A 19,176-nucleotide genomic window follows, 5' to 3' on the forward strand; every position below is an offset into this window, starting at 1 on the left:
CCATGGAAAAGCCAGCTGCAAATTCCAGTTCCCAGAAACACTCACACAGATTTCATTCCAGCCAGGCTCCTGCTACGCACAGAGCTGTCACATCTCTGTGGCACTGAGGTTGAATTCCTCCACAGCAGCACTAAGAGGAATCTGGATTTTGGCTGCTGGGTGGATCAGCAGGTCCCTGCTGCAGGCTGAGGCTTTGGAGACTGCAGAACAGGGCCCACACTTGAGGTGCACTGAGCTGTGCAGGTTGTCAGCCTCTTCCCACAGGACCTTCCACAGAAACTATTTCTGAAGCCCTGGTGTCTAAATGATGCCATGGATTTGCAGGAACACCATACACAATGTGGTTACTTAGGTGTTTAAGATGAATTAAAGGATTTTTTTCTTCCAAGAATTTATCCACTTGCCCTTTACACCAATGTAAACATATTTCCTCTATTGCATCCCATGACAATGAGTCCCACTGCTTCCCTGTAAGTTGTGTGCAAATGTGTCTTTTTTAGCCTCATCTGCCATATGGAAGCCCCCTTCAATACCCCTGTTTTCAAACAGGAGGATGATCAGATGTTTCCAAGTTTTGGCTAGTTCACAAAATCTGGAGTAAATTCTGCACACTTAGGCCATAGCTGGAGATTTTTCCTGATGGTCATGATACATCATGAGGGAAGAGCAGAGGAATCCACTGGTTCCTCCTGTGACCCAGCAGTCATATCCCATCTTCCAACACAGTTTTCATCTCTTTAGTCTCACAGCAATCTCCAGTTGAAGAAAAAACCCTCTACAGGCCAAAAAAGCAGCTCTGGTTGCTCTGTGTAAACCATGTTCAGAGCCCAGGGTCAGGAGAACATCTTACCACAGCTGATGACTGTGGGCAAATCCTATCCAAACATCGGGCCATTCCAACCTGGCCTTTCTCTTTTATCAGTTGATTCTGTCTTAATTCCCATGAATGAAGATAGAATTTATTTTTTTTTTGCCCACCTTTTCTCCAGCAGTCCTGACTGTGCTGCACTGAGGTGTGACCCAGACATGCTGGGGCTGCAGGAGGCTCCCAGGTGACTCCAGTCTGGCACTGCTCAGTGCTCTGGGCTCTCCTTGGGGACTCCTGGGCTTTGCTGGCAGTCAGGCTCTGCTGGGTTTTACCCTCCTGGGTCTCTTCCATCTCTGTCTCACCTCTCCCCCATCTTCTCAGGATTGCTCCTGCACAATTGAGTGGTGAACTGACCCAGGTGATGGGAGAGGGGAGTGGCTGTGACCTCTCAGCAGTGAAATATGGCTTTGTGTCTGCAAGGGGGTTAGAGCTGCTCCCCAGCAAGAGCAGCGGAAGGAAATGCCCTGTAGCTAAGTTTCATTTTGGTGTACAGTATGAGAACATGTGCAACCCATTACAACAAAGCCCTTGCTGGAAAATGCCTAACCTATGCACTGTAAAACCTAATTAAGGGATTCCTTAAAAAACACTGTTACCGACCAGTATCAAGGAGTGGATAATGAGAGGCTGCTTTGTGTAATCCAGCCCTTTATCTTTAGGCCTTGGGGGTGTCCAGGGCCAGGCTCAAGTCCCCTGGTTGCTGCCGAGGCCTTTATTGCAGCAGTGAGAGATGTTCCTCCACCCCTTGTAAAGCTGGCCGGCTCCACTGCAGAATCCTGCTGGACACAGAGCCAGTCCCTCAGGCAGAGCAGCCTGCTCTGACCTTGGGGATGGGGTTTCTGAAAGCCCTGGGGGGAATCTGTGTCCAGCCCAACCCAGACCTGAAGGTGAGGTGCCTGGGCTGGGAGGGAGATGAAGAAGGACAGGGAGAAATGGAGATGCTGGAGGTTGTCCTTCTCTAAAACCTCCCCAGGCCCAGAGACATCTTCCTGCTACTTTTGCCAGCTGACATTAGCTTTTCTAGCATGGATGGAAAGGATGCAAGGCTTTTCCTCAACCCCTCAATGCAGGAATGGTGGAGCCTGGCCTGAGCAGTTTTCCCCTCCAGCAGAGTGGGCACCATCCCTGCTGCCATGCAGAAATTCTTGCTTGTAATCACTACACTTCTCCACATGTGTACACAAAATTAGGTATCCCTTCTGATGCATTGGCACTCCTATCATCTAATATTAATTTATTTTTGGCCATTTTTTTGGTGAAGCCAGCCCCAGTGCAGCAACCTTCATAATTCCCATGTGTTCTCATGAGGACAGACTCCATCCAGACAGCTCCCACCTCCTCACCTCATCCCTCTGCTACTCTTCAGAGCCTCTGAGAGACCTCCTTCCACTCTCACAAACCAGACAAAACCACTTAGAGAGTCTGGAGGTTTGGTATAGGGTCAAACACATCCTCAAAGCCCACCTGAATTGGCCAGGTGAGGTCTGTTAAGCTGGAACATGCTTGGGACTTGTTGCAGCCAGTGACAAAGGGCAGGGTTTTTGCAGGCCAGATAACCTGCAAGCACTCTTCTTGCCATTAAACTCACAGCATTATTAAATGTATTTCCTGTTGTGGTCATGGCCATTTATTTGACCCCTCATTAGGATTAAAACAAGGAGCTGCCTGTCTGTGTGTAGGAAAATCCAGCAGGAGCAGAGGCCAAACCCTCTGTTATCACTGTCTGCATCTCCCTGTTGAGCTCAGCAGCTGGGCCTGAGAGCTAAGCTGAGTTTTACAATAACTGTAATTAGTCATTTTTATGGTGTGCTCATTTGCAATATCCTAGGTAAGGATCTGTCAATGTTTTCATTATGTACCCTTCTGTTTCCAGGGGTTTACAACCAGCCTATAAAAACACACTCTGGGGCAAAGCTTGCCACGTAAATTCTCAGCAGAGCACCTATTTTTGTTTTTGTTTTGGTTTTGTTTGGCTCTGTCACTTATAAATATGACTTTTAAATGAGTGGTAAATATAGAAAAAAAATCAGGTGGCTTCTTCAAGCATGTGTTTAACCAGGTTTTAGTTTGGCAGAGGCATACTGCAAAGAGGAATAATTTCTGTGGCTTTTGGGTAGCCTAAAAAGGAGAAGTTGGGTGTAATTGAAGAGAAAGACTATCTGTGAAATGGCATCTGGATTTAGGGCTCTATTCACTGCACAAGCTGTGCTGGAATTGCTGACTCTCTGTAACTGCAGGAGGGCGGTTCCATCTCTCTGCCTTCAGCTCACATAGTGCACATTCAGACTCACACCCAGGAGCTGTATCCAACACTCGATTTTCATACCTGCACATCCAAGCAAGGGGTCAATTCTAGACGAAATTAGGATAGAAAGAGAAGACTTGGTAGATAAATAGAAAAATGGAGTTTCAGAAGGGATTTTGGGTGGATGAGGTCTTGACCATGTTAAAGTGCCTAAAGGCCTAATGCTCTTCACTCATTTTTAGTGTGATTGGAAGCAAAACTTCATGTCAATGTTTAATTTTTACTGTAAAAAACAAGATATGGCACAGTACTTATTCCATAGGCAATTCAATGCAAGGATCTTTATGACATAAAAACATTAAACTGTACCCGTCAGGCAACACAAGCAGCTCTCTCACTCTCTGATATCTCTGCTTTATAAAAGCTTTCTCTGCTTCCAGCAATTAGTGGTGGCTGAGCTGCAGCATCTGCTGCTTGTCACCGTGCTGGTGGTGGCCCAAAATTCACCCTGGCACATCCAGCCAAGTGACAGGAGAGAAACCTCTGTTCGGGGCAGCTGTCCTGGCACCAGAGACTCCTCTGAGGGGAGACAACAAAGGATGAACAGGCTTCAAGGACTCAGGATCAGTTAAGAGGATTTTCCCTGTATCAAAGGCCAAGTTTTGCAACTCTTTCCTTACATGAAATATAAAGAACTGATTTATCTCCCTCAAGTGCAAGGGCTACAGAATCTGCTCCTCATCTTCTTTTGATGATTTTGCGGTATGTTCCTGTGATCCTCGGTCTGATCCTTTTAATTTCAAAAGCTTTAATCAAAACCTCTTAACAATACATCCACTCACTGGCTCTGCGGTTTACATTTAATTCTGATTGATTTTTTAAAAAGGATGGTTGCATTAAGAAGCTTCTGCTGGAGTGATTCATTAATATATGCCTGGGATGGCACAACCCCAGTCAGGCTGAAGCTCTGTGATGACAGACCACTAAAATAATACCCTGTGTGGGACTTCCCAGGGGGAAAATAGAGCTTTTACCAGGGAGACCTTAAACCCTTCCAGCATCCTGCAGGCGTGCTCAGGGAGGGCCTGGAGCCACAGGTATAACACAGAATGTGTCACAGGGCTGTGGGACACTTGCCCTGTGTTTCTGGTGACAGTTTGGGTTCCTCTCATCTGGGATGAAGCGACATCAATTTGTCCTGGTGCGCGATGAGAGTGGGGCGAGCTACTGCCAGATGAATTAAATTAATATTAAAATAACAGGGTCTGTTTTCCAGGTTTAATGACAGGATTAGTGAGAGAGAGCCCCTTTTGCAGGAATGCTGCCTTGTCAGAGGGAGGAGAGTGGCTGCATGTGATTGCATTTAACTGGAAGAACTTGGCTGGTGTCTCTGAAAGCTGCTCTGCTTGCTGCCCTGAATATTAAAAATGTTGAGTAACTGCCTTATTTTTATTGACTGAAATACAGATCTGATTGCAAAAGTCCAAGCAATGCAAAAGATCAACAGTTTGTGCAGCTTAAAATCACAGCTTCTTCCTTTTGCTGGGGCTCTGCAGAGTCACAGCATCTTGACAAACATGTGAGTCAGCTGAAGCTGTATTATCTTTTCAAGATTGACTTTTGACATTTGTTTCTCTAGAATCAAAAATATTATTCATTTCCTCCAAGCTCCTCTCTTCAGCATCTTTGCCAAGAGTCATGTCTAGCATGGAGAAGAAAGTAGATTTACATAGGAAAGAAAAAAAGTGTTTGTCTTGGTTAATCTAAGTGCAATATTTGATGACTAGGGAGGGGTTAGCCTGGGCCTAAATTAATGTCACATTTTAACAGAGAAATGGAACAGGTGGTGAACAAGTTTTAAATGGAATAACAAAAATTTTAAAAGTTTAAAATGGAATAATAACAATAAAAATAATAGCTGGAATAATAAAAATGTGAAAGTTTATTTTCTTTCAGTTGCCTAATGATAGGAAAGGCTGTTTGAGGAGATGGGTGAGAATTTAGAGAGCAGGTGCATGCAGAGTAAAAGAGCTCTAGGAGCAGGTTCTGCAGGGGCTAATGCAGAAGGGCAGGTGCTGCCTGCCTGGGCTGGTGTGTGCCCAGGTGTGAGGGTCTCTGGAGATCACTCCCGGGGAGCTGGGGCAGTGCTGAGTGAGAGACAGGGATTAAAGCGTGCAGGGAGCTGGGAGCGCTCCCCAGATGTGCTGCTGGGGCACGGAGGGGTCAGCAGTAATAAAGTTGTGATGGAAAGGGTTGTGCACCTGGGGTGGGAACCAGCACAGGGCTGCATTTCCCTCCTTGGCACTCCCAGAGTGGGAGCAGAGCAGAGAGAGGCTGGGTGCCCACAGGTGGGGTGGTTGTGCTTTTCATTTTCCTTCCTGAAATGTGTCAGACAGCAGTGCGTCCTACATCCCAGTGTGTCCTCCATCCCTGTGTGTCCTACATCCCAGTGTGTCCTCCATCCCTGTGTGTCCTACATCCCTGTGTGTCCTACATCCCTGTCTGTCCTACATCCCAGCAGGGAAAGGGCCCTGGCTGTGCACAAAGACACCTTTCCTCCCATTTCCAGGACCTTTTGCCAGGCCATACCAACATAACAAAACATCTGTCTCGTGGTGCAGCTCTTGTTTCTGCAGGAACCCTCAGCTGTGGCCTTTTATCTCAGCTGGCTGCCTCCAGGGCTCCTTACAGCTCCCCAGCCAAGCACAGCACTGCTTAAATCTGTCTCTGGGTTAATCAGGGAGGAGGAGGAGTTTGCAGTGAAGGTTTTCTAGTGATTTTGGAAGAGGAACCATTGAGCTACTCAGGAAAGTTTCATTTTGCATTTTCTTTCCATCTCTTGGTCCAGATACTTAGAGGTCTCTCAGCACCTTCATACCTGAGTGCCCCTGACAATCCTACACCAGGACTTGGACACTGCTGCCAGAGGGCTTTGGCCATTAAGAACCCAGAGAGTTCATGAGAAACTCTATTTCTGCCAAATGCAATGTTTTTGGTTAGTTTTTAAAGAAAAAAATACTTTCTTTTACTTTGAAGGCAGATCTGAACATTTTCTACAAAAGGCCAGGAGAGACCTGAGGCCAGGAGACATTCCCATGCAGCCACAGCTGAATGACAAGCAATTTTTTAGGAAAGCATTTCTGAACAGAGCTTTTCTTTTTCAAAGACTTTAATGCTTTAAGTTCATGTGAGAAAGGATTGGCTGTCTTGGAGTGGGGCAGATTTGGAAATTCTTCTCCAGGTGACCACTTTGAAGACCCTTAAAAGACTCGTGAATTAAGCCAAGCTCAGTCCAAAACCCAGAATAATTTTGCTTGCATCAGAAGAAAGTGATAAAACTCAGCGCTCTTGCTGGCTGTCCCTGAAGAAAAGTCCCTGACTAAATGAGCCATGGAAGCTGAGCTCTCACCGGGCTTCATCCAGTCAAGCACTGCACCATATTTTTTAGCAAAGCACTGGGAAAGATTGTTCTGGGTCTGTGCAGAGTGCTTACATCTTCATAACTGTCCAGCCAGCTCCTTTCAGGGGGCCTAAACTCTGCATATGAGGAAAAATAATTCCCTCCTGTCCTATACCAAATGCCATGGACCTGAAAAAGTGAGGGAGCATTGCACCCTGGAAGAAAATAAAAGGGTGGAAAAGTTCTGAAGCTGCATTTGTGTAGGATCTGCTCATGTATTTCTGTCTTCATCACATATATTCATGACTTGTCACTGCAAAATTATTCCCCATGCCCCTGCTAAAATACTGCACTGCTTCAAATTCCCTTTTCCCCAAGGAATTTTCATCTCTTTTTCAGCTCAGTTGCTTGAATTAGTATTTAGATAATATATGTATTAACTAGTATGGGTTTTCTTTCTTTTCCATCACTATTAATGAAATTCACTCCTGGTCCTTTGGTAGACCAACTTGCTGTGTTGGTGAAGTTTAAGGAAACCTGAACTTCCTTGCTAAGCTCTGATGGGGAACACAAACTCAAAGTTTTGGACCATCTTTCTTCCTAAAACATGAAACCACTTCCAGCTGGGGCTGCCCAGCCCCACCAGCTGAAGCCACTCTGTAAAAAGCACCAGCACACAGCTGCATCCTGGAGGGGCACCTCTCCCTGGGCTCAGCTGCTCCTTGTCTGGCCACAAAATTTACCCCAATTAGCAGCCCTGGAGGCTGGGGAGCTGTCAGGTGCCTGACAGGAAACTTCAGGTGTAGTAAAAAATTAGTCTGGGGAAATGTCGTGCCAGCGCTGGTATGAATGAAAAGGATCTGGGAGAGGCAGGGGAAGCTGCTGGGTGCAGGAGGTGAGAAGGGATGTCCTTTTTGCTCGGTGACAGGAGGCGCTGGGGCAGCACCAGGCAGCTGCAGCAGCATCGCGTGCTCCTGCTAGGAGCGAGACAATAAAACTTCCTCCCTTCTCCCAGGCTCTGCAGCTTTCTGATGTCAACAACAGCAGCAGGAGGCTGCAGGCACGTTCCCGGCAGCTGATCGCATTTATCAAGTTCATGTTCCTTGCTTTTTATTTTTTTTTAATTTATTATTTTTTTTTTAATTTCTTTTTTTATTTCTTCCTTAGCCATCAAGGTCCGGGAGCCACAAGATGGCCCCGTTCCAACTCCAGCCCCTTTGAGGATACAGAAATGTGTGCTGGGGGCTGGAGCAGGGACATGCTTTCTCCATGTGAGCCAAAGAACAAACAGCAGAGCCCTCCACAGGGACTGATTGTTGACATGTTTATGATGATGAAGTGGGGTAGAACTCTCAAAGGGGGATGCTAGAAATGAAGAAGTAAAGTGTGGCACTGCTGAGGGCCTATATAATGCTAAATATTGTAGGAAACTGCAGTTTCTTCCTATTTGTGACCACTTCACGGAGCAGTTAGGGAAGTCCCTTCCCAGCCCTACATCACACGTTCCCCATTTGGAGCTGGAACAACAGCAACCCCCCAGCAGGCGCCAGGAGCATGGAGGGAGCAGACTAAAGTTACTCTGCCATAATTTATAGCCCTGCTCCAAAAGTGTGAAAGATACGACCCTGTGTGCCTGGAAATCCTGCCCAGGGGACAGCTTACAGAGCCAGAGTGGTTATTGGGATACCCTGGCTGACTGGGGATTGCCACTTTGCTTGGGGTCACCTGCAAAAGCACTTCATCTTCCTCTGCTGTGTGCACTTGTGCGTCTGCTGCCCAAGGTCAAACCTCCCACCTGGCATTTGAAGGATGAGGGTGGGTTAAATTCTCCCTCGTGGTGATGCACACACATGGATTTAACAGGAACATCCCCGCACACCCCACTGCCCAGCACTGGGCTGGCTCCTCATCAGAGACCATAATCTGCTCTGGGTAATGATTTCAGCCTCTCCTGGTCTCAACCTTGCACCCTGCAAGGTGTCCAGCTGAAAGGGCTGCAGAGGGGACAGCAGCTCTCCCAGATTTCCAGCACTCTCATTTGGACTCTGAAATTGGGGATCAGCACAGCTTTGGTCAGGGAATGGGTACCTGTCCATAGCCAGGTCTGGCCAGAGGTGGGACAGTGCCCAAGGCATGATGGCTGCTAGAGTTTTAGATTATTCAGCTTGTGTTTGCTCAACCCAAAAGGTGAGAGGGCACAATTTGCTCTGGCCTGTGAAGACAAAGCAAGGAATATTCCAAGATTCTCCAGTTCCTTCTCTTGGGTTGCCCCCAAGCTGAGCAGCTCCAGCCCACGTGTAATCTCTGCTCAGTTCTGCAGAACACAGCCTGTGAACATTTCTTTTTCTGTTTTGCTTTCTGTTTGAAAGCAAAACAGAAAAAGAAATGTTCACAGGCTGTGTTCTGCAGGGTCAATGGTGCTGTTATCTCTCATGGATCCTGCTGGCTGAGCACACCTTGTCTGGGGGCAGAGCAGCTTTCTCCATGAAGAAAAGAAACCCCCATCTTTTTCAGACAATATTTCAGTGTCTTAAACTGCTCTGGGTTTCCCTCTGGGCCTCTTGAATGTATGAGGTGGGAGTTGATGGCTATGCCTCAGTCTGAATTCTGCTGCTACTGTATTGGGGCTGTGTGTCCCTTGCTGGGATGATAGGCTTTGGGCAGCCACTTTTCCCCCAAAATTTAGTGAGTTTTTTTTCTGAAAACAATGTTTTGGGCTTTTTGTCCCTAATAGAAAATTTATCTTTTCAATGATTAAGTGGAATTTTCTGTAGGAAAGGGACAGTTGGGGTATGTGGTGGTGTCACTCAAAATAATCTTTACCAGGAGCACTTGTAATTTTAGAACATCACTAAGTGAGGCATTTTCCCCAGAAAGCAGAACAAACATTGGCATTTTATCTTTATTGTAGCATGGTAGCACCTGTGTTTCTGTACCTCTCTTTTGGCCCACCAATGTGCTATTCTTCATTGCTAAGAGCATGCCAGCCTTGCTGGGAGCCACTGTGTTTGCATTCCCACTTCCTATCTCCCAGCTTACAGCCCCACTGCAGGGCTTCTGATTTTCCCATCTCTGGCCTCTTCCATCTCTTGAATATTCCTGAGCTATTCTGAGGCTCCAAACCCCCATGTGCTATCAGCAACCACCCCACTGAATTCTAGTCCAGCTCTATTTCCAGACCTGTGCATGGGAAGGACCTCCTGAAAAGCACATTAAACTGTTTTCTTTTCCTCCTTTTCAGTGCTTTTCACAGCATCTCCAGTTTCACGATCCTCTGAACTGTAGCATTTCTCCTAGATCTTTTAAGTGGATGTTAGGGGAGTTAGACCTGGATTATTTCAGTGGTTCCTCCACATTTTAAGACACATGACAGCTGAGAACTCTGCACCCTCTGTTTATAGTCCTGTCAGGCTGAAATCCTCCCACACCTGCCTGTATGAATGACTTTTTCAGCCTCATTTCCATGCCATGGGAGGCACCTCCGGGTCCCAGAGGCGCACAAGAACCATTTGCCACGTGTCCAACATCTCCCAGGAGTGTGACACAGGGAGGAATGTGAACCTCCCATTTGGAATATCTGTGTGTCAGGCCAGGAATCTAAATCCAGGAAACGTGGGGCTGCAGGATGCCTGTCTCACTGTGCTTTCCCCAGCAGCGCCGGTGGCTCCACGCTACTTCTGACACGTTTTGCATTTCTGATTTGCCAGAAGAAAGTCACCAAACAGCAAATCTGACAAACAAACCACAGAGAACATCTGATCTGATCAGAAAATACGTAAGCCTGTTAGGGAGTGTAGGCATGGCCAGGGCCAGGATTGATGGGGAACATATTTGTTATTAAATCCCAGCCACATAACCCGATCGGAAACAGATGTGAGCCTTGGGGATATTAAAGAGTGGGCAAACTCCAGGGATCCTGAAGGTGCTGCTGCATGGGGGGAGAAGAGGAAATGGCACATCTTGGCTATCACTTGGGTTTTATAAGGAGGGACTACATTTTTACGCTTTGCATTCCCTGCTGGAGCTGGAAAATGCAGAGGGAGAGGTGGCAGGTTAAAGCAAGGATGGCTGCCTTTGGGAAGGGAAGGTTGGTGGCTAACAGGAGGGTTGGGATGAAAGAAAACCAGGTTCTCTGGCCCTAATCTGAGTGCAGATGGGCTGTGATGGAATGTCAAACTGTCCTGTCATGGCCAGCAGGGCAAAAGACTAAAATGTGTCCAGGGAAGATGGAGTTGCAGAAGTGTAAGAGGTATTATTTGGGTATAAAAATGGTTTTCAGAGCAATTTTGCTGTTTCAGATTTGATAAGCTTTTTCAATACTTTAGATTTCCAGTCCTTTCTCTACAGCAGGCAGACACAGAATTTTGCAAGACAAGTTTCCTAGGATATTTCTGTGTTGCAAGCCCCTGTATTTTCCCTAGCCATCTTCCTGAAACAGCTGAACCTTTTTATTGGCTGACAGCTAAAAAAAAAAAAAAAGAAGGGATAACAAAAAATTCAGCCCAAGGCAGACACTTGGCATGGAAAATTGAAGCCCAAGTGGTTTAAGTTTAACAAAGTTATTAGCAATTGAAAACAGGGCTTTATAATTGGAAATGTTTGGCAAGCTGAGTAAGAGGTTGTGCTACCAGCCCTGCCTCTTAGATGTGTTCATGTTCAGGGATGTGCAAACACCCAGCACAAAGGCAAGCTTTTGTTAAAGATGCTTACAACTGGAGACAGGCACTAATGCCACGACACCACTTTTTGTTCACCTCTTTCTTCTCGCCCTCCTTTCTGCAGGTTTTTGGTTGTACTTCCACCTCCAGTTATAATTAAAACCAGAGTGCAAATGCTTCACAAAAAGCCAGCTTGCAGGTGCTGGGAATGTAGCACAGACATTTTGTACCTGTGCTTTCCTCTTTGCCTGTTGCAATGGGAGTGGAGTTGTTGTTTTCAGTCTCTGTGAACATTCTTGTGGCCCTTTTGCACATTTGCATCTCATCAGGTGGAGGTGGCAGATTTTTGGGTGGCTCTTCTGGCCAGAGGGCACCTACCTGGGCTATGAGATGTCCTAACTGGGCTGAGCTGACCAGCCTGGCCACTGTTTGCCTTCACCAGGGCTCTCTGTGGTGCCGGCTGCTGCTCCATCCCGTGCCCCAGTAAAGTTTAAACTCTGGCTTACCACGAGCTCCAGTGCAGCCAGGAAACGACGTCAAGTTGAGCCATCATATTGTTTGAATTACACCAATATGAAAATCCATGAAAGCCACAGGGAGCCAGCATTTCCCCTTCTACATAAAATGGGGTTATGGCCATATTAAAAATCAAAACAAAACCCAGCAGCTTTTAACAGGAGATGGTGGAACAGAGGCCTTCAGAGATGCCGAAAAAGCCAGGCATAAAAATAATTACATTTGAAACAAGGCCCTGCTCTTTCTTCTGCTCAGCCTCATGGTGACCCTGCCCCTGTCACTTCTACATCTCCTGCCCTGCCTTTCATTTTGGAGGGGGGAGAAGAGCAGCTTCTGATTGCTGAGTGGCAATCCAGGTCATTCCTAGAGCTGGTGGCTGGAGGTGCCTGGTGCGAGTGGGATGTTTGGTGTCTCTCTGGTGTGCACTGAATAGTCCTGCTCTGTTCAGAACACCTCTTTGCCTTGACCCAGCAAGCTGTGATCATTCACAAAAGGAAAACAAAGCTGAGGTTCAGGTACAAAAGAAAAAAATGTCTGTAAAGAAGACTATTCTCCAGCTCTTTCCATGAGCATTTTACCCAACTCTCTTGTAAGCTGCAGAGCCATTTCTCTGACATTAAAGAAAGAGAACATTTCCAAACTTGGGCAGCACAAACCTTCATTTTTTTCTGATGGTAGCATAAAGACCTCATCCTGCTTTATGAGACAGTCAGACCTTAGCCTATGCTGTAGAAGACCAGTGAATGGCCAGTGAGTCCAAGGGGCAGATGACTCAATTGCCTTCCTATTTTACAGGCAAAGAGGAAGCAGGGGTATTCTGATATTCATATTTTCTCTCAGGACCACAAAAGGACCCACTGCAAGGCTGGACATCACCACCCTTAATGTGCCAGTGAGCAAAGTTCACTGCCAGGCAAATGTTGTGTCCTTCCCTAACACTTGGCTTGTTCTCTGTTGGCTTCCAGTTAAATCTCACTGTTGCTAAATCTGAATCAGTTTTTGCTTTCAGATGTTGCTGAAATCCCCTGGAGAGTCTTCCTACTTCTTCTTCTCCAGAAGCAGAACCATTTGTGTACTGAGGCTCATTTTGGATATTAATAATTTGGTTTTTTGCTCTGTCCCCAAGGCTCTGATGCTGTCCCAACTCCAGATCCAAGGCAAACCAGCCCTGCTGAAATCCAGAGCGAAGCCTTCACCCCTTTCAGGCTTCATTTTTGTTGTGGTGTTGTGAGTGGTGTTTGCACACTTTTTAATCACCTCAGCTCAAGGAGTTTGAGTCCCTTGCTGTTGGTAATTTTGATATATAGCTACCATGCTACACAGCAAAAGTATTTCTGCTTTCCTACCTCCACATATGTATGCAGTCAGGAACAATTACCACTGTCAATCCTGTCTGCCTGCTAACTTGCTTTTTTTTTTCCCCTGTTGGTCATGCTGTAAATCATTTTCACATTTACAACATTAAGAAGGTGCTCTGAGCAATCATTCTTGTGGTCAACAAACTGTTACTGCTTCTCAAGTGTCATGGGTCACTACTTAATTACTGGATTTCACTCCCAGTTAAAACCATTAATCTTGTCTCCACCACCTTTCTCTGGGCCTCTCAGTCCAGTATGTTTTATGTTAGGCACATAAGTGCTGGGTTTTTTGGTTTTTTTTTTGTTTTTTTTCATGCCAGCAGAGGTTCTGTAGCTGGAATTTCTGGGCTTGATAAGCGAGGTCACCCAACAGAGCCTTTCTTTGGCCTGGGTCATTCTAAGCTGAGCCTTTCTCCAGGGAACGGAGCTTTTCAAACACATGCAGAGATACTGAATTACAGCAAAATGTAATGAGGGATCTCTGTGGTGGTGATGCCACCTCAGCCATGGGAATTCCCCAAGCTTCATCCCATAGGATTATTGCTGAAAACACAATGGGTATGGGCACAACAAGAAATTCAGAGTGATCTGGGAAAGGAGACATTAATCTGTGAGTCCCAGAGGTTCGTCAGGAGTGGAACTCACCTGGGAATTCATAGGTGTTATACTGGACAGAGAAAGGCTTCCCTGTTCTTCCCTAGATGAAAACTGCAGCAGAATATATTTAGAATTATAAGCACAAAAAAAAAAATGGAACATAAGGGCTACAGAATCCTAACAAAGCTTGTTTCACAGGCCACATCCACAGCGTGCTCGTACAAAATGCCACGTGAATCACACTTAATTTACTGCAGAATATTCTCTGCTATTTCAGGGGAAAATAAAAAAAAAGCAAGCCTGTGAAGGGCAAGAGCCTTGCTGCATGTTAGTTGTAAAAGTTCCATAAGTATGGAATCTATTAAAACCATTATTTGTTTATGATGTGAAAGTGATTAGTCTGCTTCGAAAACAAAAAACATGAAAACCCTAAATGCTGGGACTTTTCAGGAGAATAGCCACTGCTTCTTCATTATAATAATTTATATAATATGGCTTTATTTCTATGATATCTATAGTTACTGTAACACTTGGTTGCCTTAGCCAAAATCAGGGTCCTCTTGTGTATTCTTCTAGAAAACACATTCCCTACCCTGATGGGCTCTAAGCAGGTGAGAGCTGGATGATCACCTCAGGCTGGCAGATGGGGAACTGAGCTAAAAACTCATCTTGACTTGCCCAGGGTCATGGGGAAGCAGCTTGGGTACCTTGGCTCAGCTGTCACCTGGAGCCACATGGCTGGGCTGGTGGAGCCAGAACATTCCAGCACGAGCACAGGGACACCCATGTGGCCCCAATTACACACCCAGGACCTTGGTTTCACTTCCTGGACTGGATACAACAACAGGATGCTGGAATATTTAGGCTGTGTTTACTGCAGGGAACAGTTTCTACTTTAAAAGCAGGAAAAAAAAAAAAAGTCTGTTTTTCTCCAAGATGTCAAATCACAGAAAGATGGGCGTTTTGTAGAAACCTCACCCAATTTTGGCTTCTTGCCACCACTTTTATGACACTGCTCACTTGATTTGAACATCCTGCTGGTGCTGAAGTGCTCCATGGCTTTTGGGGGCACCTTGTGCCTGCTGTCACCCTCCCTCGTGAGGGCTCACCTGGATGTTTGGGTGTTCCCAGCACACAGCCCCAGAGCGTTCCCTGCTGATGTTATATCTCACAAACCATTGGCAAGGCCTTCTAAAATCCAGATCTGCAACACTTCCCACTTCCCAGGCTGCACCTCCTCTCCACATGCTGCAAGTCCCACCACAGAGCTGCTTCTCACCTTTGGAGCCTGGGGCATTTCTGGCAGACAGAGAACACCTGGGCCCAGGTGGCCATGAAAATGCCACCAGTGAAAGCTGATGTCAAGGGGGGAGATTCTGGTCCTTCACTGATGGCTGATGGCAAAAACAAGTGTCTTTAGTTTAGCAGCCTCTTGGAGCTTTTGCCTTATTATTCCCAGGCATGGCATGAGGTTCTTCAAGGTTTTCTGGCCCATGTGCTTTGAGCCCCTTGTTTCATTTCAACCAGATTTGATGGGGTACAAATTATGCCATCCTCTTCTGGTTTCTGCTCCTGAAAGTGGTTTCCTTGCCTGCTGATCTCAGTGTCCTTCCTTTCAGATGTTGTTATCCAGTCTTTCCACCTCAGTGAGGTTTCAGTGACATCCATGGCACTGTGGTGCCTCACAGCTTGCACCACAAACTTCTGTCCATTTTCTGTGACTTCTTGCCTCAAAATAATCCATTTAGTGTTACTCTTGTTCTCTTCTCTGGAGCATTTCTGAACCTGGGGTCATCAGCAATCTTCATTAGTACATTTCTTACATTACATGCTACAGTAACTAATGAGAATTCCCAGCAATATTCCCAATACCCAGCACTGAAGAGCTCCATGATAATTCCCTTTAGTCAAAGAATTTCCTTTTCACATAATGCATTTCCTTTAATATAAATCAACACTTCATGTACTTTTTCAGAACTTGTACAAATTCCTATTTTTTCCTGAAAAGAGCCATTTTCCATGTGGTCCTGTGTGACATACTTTACTGAAGTCCAGATCAATTGGATTCACTGTATGTCCTCTAGGAAATCTCTAGCAAAGAAGCCAGAGGAAATGAATATCTGTCTGGCAAATCCCAAAGTTGTACTCCATCCCAGTTCCCATATATACTTATGTCTTTAATTACTCTCCTTTGACTGCTGTTTTAAAGCCTTGTGTGCTATTAGAAATGATTAATGGTAACTGATTTGCCTGCTGCTATTTATAATCTTTGACCAAAAGGGAATCTTGCTGTCCAGGATGCAGCTGACACTTCTCTGCAAGCCTTTGGGGAGCAGATAACCAATGTGCCTACTGAATCCAGGCCATGGTGAGGAGAGGTTTCCAGAGGCATCTGGGCATTTAAGGGGCAGGTCCCAGCATTCCAGGTGGGATCCTGGGCCACAGAAGGCTTTAGAAGAGCTGTCATTCCCCCTGGTGGTTCTCAGACAAATAATGGTGTGTTGGTCACGTTTCTCCATGGCATTTTCTGCCCAGATTTTATTTGTCCCCTTTCTCCACTTGCTCATCATGAGAAGAAACTGGAGTTGGTTTATGCATTGGCTTCCTAAATTATTGTTCTTTAAATGGAGTTGTTTCTGAAAAGGGGAAATTTATTGTCATGCTTTTCTGTTAGAAACACAAGTTTTGGTTTGTATCTACATCTATATTCATTCAAACACAGGCAGATGCCCACAGCTTTATCTAAAACATGCAAAATGCCTGCCCATGCTTGCAATAAAAGAAACTTTGTCCAATTTGAAAAATACCAGCCAAAAGGGAGGAGGAGGGATAATATGGATAAAGAATAAAAAGAGCCAAAATAAACTCAGCAGAAATGAGAAAGTGGTAGGTGGAAACCTGAATGCAACAGAAGGGAAATGGAAACGTGCATGGAGAGTGGCAACAGAATGGTAATTAGTACATCCAACAGGAAGATGAGGATTTGACCTGGGAAAGTAAGCAAGGAGAAAAGAGAGAGAAATTCAGCTCTTTACTAAGGAGAGAAAATACTTCCCCCAGAATCTGGCATGGAGAGAGGCCTGGAACGGATGAGAATCTGGATTTCAAGTGAAGGAATGTATGAGATGAGTCAAGGGAGAGGGAAAGATTTAAGGAAGATTTACTTCTATATCACAGATGTTGGAAGAGATAGCAAAATAAGTTCTTAATACCTTGAAAATTTCTAGTCAAAGAGAAGACATTTCTTTCCCCCTTTAAAACTCAATAACTGGAACTGAAACGGGCGGCCAATTACTGCTAGGGTGAATATGGAGATGTGGCTCTGTTGTTTGGCAGAGAAGCGTTTGCCAGCAAATCTGAGTTGTCCCTATCTTTGTTTTGGAAGTTCCTGGTGTGCCAGGTAGGAACAGTGAGTTGTGTCAGGCTGGGAGAGCTGAGGGGGCGCCACAGCCTCAAGGGCTGCTCTGAGCAGCTCTGCTCCCCCAGCCTGGGGCAAGGCTTGGCTGCCCTCCCCTCCCTCCTCAGGAGCACAAAACGCAGGATTTGAGAGTGACAGGGTGGTGAAAGCCTCTGCCTCTGAGCAGCTCTGCAGCCTCTGAATGAGGGATGTGTATCCCTGCCTGTGGTGCAGTTGTGGGATGGAGGCACATTCCCTGGTGTGTGTCCCACGTTGTCCCAAACAGTTCATAAGTCCAGGAATTGCTAACAAAGGGCATTCTGTTAAATGCAAATAATATCTGGAATACAATCACTGTTAATGCAGTTCATTTAGCCATTAATTTTATAGATTGTTGAAGCAATTAACACTGCATAAAGAGGACTTCCTCCCGTGCAAGTGTGATCTGTGGTTGAATGGACCTTTGTAATGATCTCTAAGACAATGGCACAGAGTGGAACTGGAATTTCACTTGCCTTTATGGCCTTATTTGGGTATTTTTAACAATTTGTAAAATTATTTTTCTTTTTAGTGTGCTGACTTTTCATGGTTTAACTTGTTTGGTTTTGTGGGTCAGTACAAATAATTCTAAAATTAATAAATTAGTATCCTTTAGGTAAATTATTTAAATACTCAAGTATATGAACAAATGCTGCCTTACACAGAAAGGCTGTTATGTCTTTCACAGCTGGACAGGATCTGCAGCATGAACAGGGTATTTTTGGGGTGATTTCCAGTTCATTTGTTTTGTTCCCTCTCCGCAAACATGCCTTATTCTTTTGGTTCCCTGTGTGTCTCATCTGCAGCTAAAAGCCATTCAACACTGCAGCAGAAATGAAGATCTCAATTTATTTTTGCTGTCTCAAAGTTATATTCTCCCAATGGGAGACCATCCAAAGAACAGAACTTCCTCTCCTACATCACTGCTGCTCTTTGATCTCTCTCCTTCACCTGTAGGCTCTTCTCCATTTGCACTTACATATATCTTTTGCAATTTTAAACCTTTCCATAGATGGAAACCCTTTCTGCCTTTCTTCTCAGAGATTTTGGTCCTTCCTCTGCCAAGAAAATGTTTTATTTTGAGAGTGTGGGAACGATGATGACTACAGAAAAGGCAGCACAAGCAAATAAGGTTAATTCAGCCTCACTGGGCATAACCTCAGTTAACCAAAGATTCAGGGAGACACACAACAAATTCTCAGTCTTGCTTTTCTACTGGTTAGCCTTATTGAAATCAATTTGCATCCTTTCATTCCCAGGGTGTTCTTACAGTGTCCATGTCTGTTTTGGTAAATATTTGTTTGGTAGGTAGCTAAAGCTCAGTCTTTGGTGTCATAATATCCTTGCACTTGAAGAAATTAAGAGGTGCCCATTTGGTGTTTATTACAAGAACTTTTCCTCCATCATGTGAAGGAAATGATATATCTTATTTCTCTCATTAGCGTGAAATATAACCCTTTAAATATGCTGGTACATCATTGCATAAATTATGAGGACTTCTCTGTTGATATGGAATGCAGATTTTTCAGAACTGGAGCACAGAGATGTTGGGCTGTGAATATAAAAAGCAGATGTCTAACTCAGGAGGTTCAAGCTTATCAGGGTATTTTAACTCTTGAGGTTCTGTGACAGGCAGCTTCTGTTGGATAGAGGGAGCTGACACTTTCAAGGTTGGGCATCCATTTAATCCTGATTTGGGATTTGTCACAGGGTGAAACAGAGTGTGACAGATGTGGAAGGGAAGTTTTGCCACTGTGGAGGTTTTTTAGTGAAAATAAAGTGTAAAAGGTGGCCTGTAAATAAGTGTGGAGCTGGGTCATTGTCCCTTTCTGAAGCCCCCATGGCAGACACTCTTCATGCAGTTGCTTGCTTGGTTTGCTTATCAATGTGAAGTGTATTTCCCACTCTGCACCCATAACTGTGGGGCTTTTGCATATCACCCATGGCATCCAAAAAACCAACAGGAATCTCCCCATGTAAGGGCTGAGACATTCAGGCTGCACAGGGAGGCTGAATGTGGAAAGAAAGAAAACAAAACATCTCACCCACACCCTCTGTGCGGAGCAGCAGGTGACACAAAGCCATCTGTGCCATGTTT

The sequence above is a fragment of the Melozone crissalis genome, unplaced genomic scaffold (assembly GCF_028551555.1).
Source record: "Melozone crissalis strain CALT ecotype California unplaced genomic scaffold, PUWL_Pcris_2 ptg000045l_1, whole genome shotgun sequence".
NCBI classification, from domain to species: Eukaryota; Metazoa; Chordata; class Aves; order Passeriformes; family Passerellidae; genus Melozone; species Melozone crissalis.